This window comes from Lactuca sativa, chromosome 4 (assembly GCF_002870075.4).
Source record: "Lactuca sativa cultivar Salinas chromosome 4, Lsat_Salinas_v11, whole genome shotgun sequence".
Lineage (NCBI taxonomy): Eukaryota > Viridiplantae > Streptophyta > Magnoliopsida > Asterales > Asteraceae > Lactuca > Lactuca sativa.
Genome location: NC_056626.2, coordinates 299,771,869 through 299,779,057, shown reverse-complemented (window position 1 = coordinate 299,779,057; position 7,189 = coordinate 299,771,869). Strand labels below are relative to the sequence as shown.

The following is a 7,189-nucleotide window of genomic DNA, read 5'->3' as shown; positions in this document are numbered from 1 at the left end:
CCGTCTTCTAAAAAACAAGTATTTTTAGACGTAGATGTCATCCTACTTACAAACATAAGTGTTTAAAAACAATTTTTTTTTCCAAAAAACAAGTAACACCTAAATTTTATAAAAACTAGAATTTCATTGATTGATTCAAGGTAAAATAACACCACTTAAAACAATCACAACAACATAATAAATACTTAAAACACTACTTAAAGTCTACATATTTAAGAGATTATATTTCTTCATAATTTCCGCCTTTATTTTCTTGGCAATCCGACGTTCATTCTCGGGTAAATGAGAAATGTTCTTCATTAAGAGTTTATAATCCCGAGTTTTTTGCTTTTCTTTTGCAATCTTCAACAATTTTTCGATATTTTTATTTAACCCGTCGAGCCCCGCTTTCACATCATCACCTTCACTTGAATCACCTTCGGATTCGTATTGGGGTGTGGGTGGGCTTTGGGATTGAGATTGGGGTTTGAAATTGAAATTGAAATTGCGCTTGAGATTGAAATGGAAATTGGTTTGGTCCATATGAATTATTTCCAGGATAATGATACATGGGTGGTGGATAGATTGGACGATCCATTTGAGGTTGGTAGAATAGAGGCGGTGGAGGGTTTGGAGAAGAAAAGTTTGCAGAATTTTTTTTGTTATTTGTTGGAGTTTTTTGGTTGCATAGAGAAGCCATTTTGAAATTTGAATAATTGGATTTGTGAAGATTAGAGTGATAAAAAAATGGAAGTTAGATGTTAATATTTATAGTGGTTAAAAAAAAAGTTAAAAATTTTGATTTTTCAAGGTAAAAACGGCTAGTTTTTATCTCTCTCGAAGCTACTGTTGCCGTTGGTAGCTTGCCGAGCGCCACACCGTCGGGTGATCAGTTGTATTCCATCGTAGACACACTTGTCTTCCCAATGCCGCTGTTGGGCTTCCCCAAGATTCCACACTTATCCTCTATCACCGATAGCTTTCCCAATACACCCTTCATTTTCATCGGTTGAAGAAGCTGCTTTCTTCTCAGTTCTCCCTACCTCTTTCTTCCGTCTTTTTTTTTTTTTTTTTTTTTTTTTTTTACATCTTCTTTGTAGGGTTCATCAGTTCAAAAGTTCCTAAATTACCCTTCATCTCTTTTATCTTTGTCCACCATTCTCATCATCAATTAGCAAGAAATACGTATATTTCTCCTCCTCCACCACCCCCACTGTCTCCGTTTTTGGTTTTAGAAATATTTCATCACCATCTTCATCTTTCGTTTGAAACAAAATCGCCAAAATAGAGGTGGGTTGTTGTTCATCGTGATGTATTACTTGAATTTTTTAGTTTCTTTATTTTATCAGTAATTGAAATAGATCTTATTTTGGAGTTCTTCGTAGCTTCTCATCAATGTTATAATAATCATTATCTCGATTCTTGTTTCTGTTTTGAAGCCATTCGATCTTCTCAACCTATAAGAAGAATTTATCCAAGTATCCCTTCTATCTTCCATTCAAGGGCCAACTCTTCACGTTGGCATATCAATGATTACCACAATATACAACACAATAGCCTCTGAGAGAAAACTGAGTGCTTTTCTATATGGGTATGGGATATTTAATTCAAACTTTTGTTTTTTTATCATTAAAAAGTACAACATTAATATCTGTATGCAATCTGTGATTATGCTTCAAGAATTTAAGATTATTGGTTTTTTAATCAACAGGGAGTTGTTGGTTATTTACATCTATTGTATTATGGCAACTGGGAACATTCTTAATGGTTTTAATCATCAACCTCATTACACATGCTGAAGATGGTATTATTTATTTAAATTATGCTGCTTACACTTTGGAGTTACTTTTTTTTAAAAGTGAATTATGTTATATTTACTTTTTTGATCATGAAATTATAATGTTGCAGGAGCAAAAAAAGAGCCGGATATATGATATAATTGCTTTTGAAGGCATTGTGTATTGGTCTAATTGAAAAAAAAGCTCAAAAACAAAATCTAATGGAGTAAGTTCAGTGAATATATGCATCCTACATAAATATTTTGTAATTATATGTTTGGGAGTTTGTATTAATTGTTTTAGATATGATATAATTGTTTTAGATAGTAACGATGGAAATACCCAAATTACCAACATGTCCCTCAACTGATTGTACTTTTTACGTTGTGTTAAAAAAAAACGTTATAATAAATAATCTAAACTTATAACCGTTGTTAAATATTGTTTTAGATATGATATAATTGTTTTAGATAGTAACGATGGAAATACCCAAATTACCAACATGTCCCTCAACTGATTGTACTTTTTACGTTGTGTTAAAAAAAAACGTTATAATAAATAATCTAAACTTATAACCGTTGTTAAATAAATGGTGATTTTTAATATGAAAATAAAATAGTCATTTATTTAGATTCAAATAGTGCATTCAATCCAAAAGAAACTGGATTCATCACCTCTTTCAAAAAAAAAAAAATGTATTCACCACATACAACATTATAGGGATGTTATTCGGGCCAGAACCGACCTGAACCCGAATAATCCGATAACCGAATAAGGGTAATTGTATGAACCGAATCAAATAAACAATACGGGTTCGGTTCGGTTCGAGTTTTATTCGGTTCGGTTCGGTTCCGGCCCGAATAACCCAAATAACATGTATAAGATAATTAATGACCTATTATGATTGTATAACCCGAATAACTCGAATAACCCAAATAACATTTACAATGTGATTATAACTATTGTATTTTGTATGACTTTTGTAGTTTATGATTTCATAACAAATTTTTTAAAGAAACAAATTTCTTAATTAAAAGTAATACAAAGTATATATAATTGTTTCAAAGGTGCAAAAAGAGTTAGAGTTTGTGTACTAAGAATGTAAACACGGATTAACGACATTCAAGGCAGTAGATCCATCAAGGCAACAGCCGCAACTCGCAAGTAGGGATGAGAAAACTCTCCATCGATCAAATATTCATGTCTTCGATTTTGTGTATTACGCTATCGGGCTCGATTGCGTTGATTTTTTTGTTTCGGGTTACGTGGGTATTGGGTTACGATCGATAGAACACAAGAGTACAAGACCGAATAAGCTATCGATCAAGGGGAAAAAATGTGACTTTTCAAATTCGGTTCGGTCCATTTGGCCCGAATAAGTCCTTATTCGGGTAACCCGAAAACTGAATAAGCCTCATATAGATACCCGAAAACCGAATCGAATTGCTTATTCGGGCCTAATTCGGTTCGGTTCGGTTTTTCGGGTCAAATTCTCATCCCTACAGCATTACCCGTTCGACACGTGTAAAAAAAAAAATAATAATGAGTAAATATCTAAAAGGACTTATTCGATCTTGTTCTAAATTAAATTACTTAGTAATGAAAATATTAGTTTTTTTTTTCCAGAGGTGCTAAATGTTTTTGTTCATTTGGCTCAAAGCTTGGTCAGTTTCATTCGATAGTATTCTAGTTATATATGATTCATCAAAGAGATTACTGATTAGTATTTGAATACTAGACAAAATTGCAAAAATGGTCCCTGTGTTTGGCAAAATTATGCGACTTCGGTCCAAAACGATACTTTGATGCACCACTGGTCCAAAATTGGATTTTTCCATTGTTTTTGGTCCCTCCCACTAACTTCCGTCCATATGCTCCGTTACATGCAATAAAGACCGGGGTATTTTCGTCTTTCCACCTCCATATCATCGATTACCGCCATATTGAATGATATACACAGTTAATGACCCTTCACTCTACCCACTAAACCCACTTTGTTGATCGAAAACCCTAATCGTTCATTGAAATCTTGCATTTGATCATCAACCGCAATCGTAAGTTTGAATCCACGTGTATGCTCTAAATGTGGGAAATCAGGCCAAGAAATCAGTGTTTTGATGCAATCCGAATTTACGGTAACGTACTCTGTTTCTTACATATTTCTTTGAAACAAAAATAAATCTTTTACAATCCATATAAAATAATGTTTTTTTGGTTTGGTTCATGATTTTTACATGAGGATATCCCACGATGTTCACTATTGAGCTCCATCATGGAGGGAGGTTCACAAAATTCCCAGGGATAAGCTACATTGAAGGAAAATTAGACCACATTGACTTGGTAGACATGGATGAGTTCTCTGTGCATGAGTTGGACGAGGTGATGCTGAAGCTTGGTTATGATGTACCACCAGTCATTTACTACCACTATCAATTGCCAAATGGAGATTTGGAGTTTGGTCTTAGAGCTCTGGGGAATGATATTGATGTACTTAGTCTTGCACAGTACATTGAACATCATAAGATCATCAAGGTATACACTGAACATAATGAAACTAAGTTACTTACATACTTTATGTCTCCAAGAGTTAAACCTAGGGTCATAATTGAGGAAATAGCAGATGATGTGCCCACTACAACTGTTGGTGATCAAGATGTCCCAAATCTTGAATTGTGTTTAGTAAGATATGAGACACCCGAATACAATTCAAATAAGAGATTGAGGTTAGTTGATGGGAGTCAATCATGTAGTAAGAAATTGTGTTTCAACTTGGAACACACTGCAACTGTTGGTGATCAAGATGCACATGTTGAAATTGGTAATGAAGGTGCAAATATTAGTGAGCAAGGTGCAATTGTTGGTGATCAAGATGCACATGTTGAAATTGGTAATGAAGGTGAAAATATTAGTGAGCAAGGTGCAACTGTTGGTGGTCAAGATGCACATGTTGAAATTGGTAATGAAGGTGCAAATATTAGTGATCAAGGTGCACCTGTTGGTGATCAAGATACAGAAGTTCATGATCAAGGTGCAAATCTTGGTGACCAAGAAGTAAATACAAGAGAGTTTGATACCTTTGATGACCAACCATTTCAATTTGAAGACTTTGATCCTTTCTTTGATTAATATACTTGTAATGATGGTGATGATCAGAGTATGGGTGTTGGTGCAGAACTTGGCACAGGACTAGGTGAAGTTCAATTTGAAAGTGAGGGAGTTTGTGAAGGACTTGGTGAAGGAGGTAGTGAAGGGGGTAGTGAAGGGAGTGAGGAAGACAGTGACTTTCTTGAAGATGAAGAAAACTATGTAAGTGATATTGAGGTGGACATGAGTGATTTCTATTTGAATGTTGATCTAGATGTTGAATATGTTGATAGAGGAAAAGGTGTTGAGACTGAAAATGAAGTTGTTGATACAGAAGATGTTGAAGATGTTGAAGTAATTGATAACGATGAATGGGACTCATTAGGTGAAGATAGTGATGATGAAAGAAGGAAAGCAATATTAAAACAGATGGTGAAGGAGAAGAAGTGCTCTCTTGGTGAAGTCCATGCAATTACTTTTCAAGTGGGTCAAAAGTATAAAAGTAAAAAGGAAATTAAGGACAAAGTCAACAAACTTGCCATTGAGACTAGAAGGAATCTTGGATTCAAGAAAAACAACAAAACAAGGCTTAGGGTTGTGTGTAAAGGTAATGTACCTAATGTAAATGCAAGTGGGGTAGGTAAGGGCAATAAATTAAATTGTTCTTGGTCAATGCAAACTTCACGGTCAAAAGATAGTGATTATTGGTAAGTGAAAACTTTACTGGACAAACATACTTGTGTTCAAACTAGAAAACTTAGGGCTTGCATTGCGAAGTATATATCTGCAAAAATCTTAGACATGGTCGAGTCTAACCCTACAGTACCCCTTCGAAGCATTCAAGAGCAAGTTCAGAAGAGGCTTCAAGTTGGTGTGTCCATACACAAAGTACAGAGAGCAAAAGCAACAGCTACAAAGCAAGTGAGTGGTGACTACACAAAGCAATACGAGGTGTTAAGAGATTATCTTATGGAACTACAAGCAACTAATGTGGGTACAACTGTGAAGCTTGAGGTTGTTAATGAGCCTAACAGTACTAGAGAAACAAGGCAGTTTAAAAGGGTGTATATTTGCTTAGGGGCATTAAAGAAAGGGTTTAAAGCAGGCTTAAGAGATATTCTGGGACTAGATGGTGCTTTTATGAAAGGACCCTTTCCAGGCCAAGTACTCACAGCAGTTGGATTGGATTCAAACAACGACATATACCCACTTGCATATGCCATTGTTGAGACTGAAAATATGAGTAGCTGGAAATGGTTTCTAGAATGCTTGGGAGATGACTTAGAGTTGTACTCAAATTCTAACTTTACTTTCATGAGTGACAGACAAAAGGTACTATTTTCTTCTTTTTGTATTACTAATAGTTTATTTGTATATGATTGTTGCAATGATTATGTGGAATAATCCTTTACAGGGACTCTTACCTACTATTGCACAACTATACCCACAGGCTGAGCATCGATTCTGTCTAAGACATATTTATGAGAACATGAGGAAAAAATGGAAAACAAAAGAGTATAAAGATCACTTATGGCAGTGTGCAATAGCAACCACAGTACCAGAATTTGAACACTACATGAATGAACTTAACAAGTTTGATAAGGATGCTTTTGAGTGGTTGAAGAAAATCCCCCCTCACCATTGGGCCAGAAGCCACTTTTCAGGTTATATTCCCTAACTTAGGTGAAGCTTTACTAGTGCTCATTGTATATGATTTAGTTCATATAATTTTCTTGTTTAATACAGGCAGAGCAGGATCAGATATATTGCTCAACAATTTATGTGAGGTTTTCAACAGTAAGCTTATTCATGGTAGGAATAAGCCCATCATAAGTTGTCTTGAGTACATCACGCAGTACCTTATGAAGAGGATCTGCAATGTGAAGAAAGTGATGTCCAAAGCTCCAGGTCCACTCACTCAAATAGCATCAAAGTTACTTGAGAGAAATAGGGAAGCTTCAGTCCAATATAGAGCTAGATGGAATGGGACTGCAAAGTATGAAGTTTATGGTCCTTGGCATGACCAACATGTGGTTGACATGACAAATATGTCATGTACATGTAGAAGGTGGGAATTGAATGGGATTCCATGCAGGCATGCCATAGCTACAATACATGAAATGGCTGATAGTGGAGACAAAGTTGGGGAGCTTTACACTTATGTCAACAAAGTGTATTGGCTTCAAACATGGAATGAAGCTTACTCTTACACTGTGGACCCTATAAAGGGTAGAGCCATGTGGCCAAAAAGTACCTGTCCATTTCAATTAACACCATCACCACATCACAATCAACCTGGGAGACCTAAGACCAAGAGAAAGAGAAGTGCAGATGAAAAATATGATAAA

At 35.4% G+C, this 7,189-nt stretch overlaps 1 long non-coding RNA gene across 1 annotated transcript; it reads left to right on the top strand.

Moving 5' to 3' along the window:
- The first annotated feature begins 230 nt into the window (after nucleotides 1–230).
- Nucleotides 231–2,148, top strand: LOC122197783 (uncharacterized). The gene is made up of 4 exons (XR_006191459.2): nucleotides 231–1,269; nucleotides 1,419–1,570; nucleotides 1,691–1,783; nucleotides 1,888–2,148. It is a non-coding gene; the product is annotated as an uncharacterized LOC122197783 (long non-coding RNA).
- Nucleotides 2,149–7,189: the final 5,041 nt, after the last annotated feature.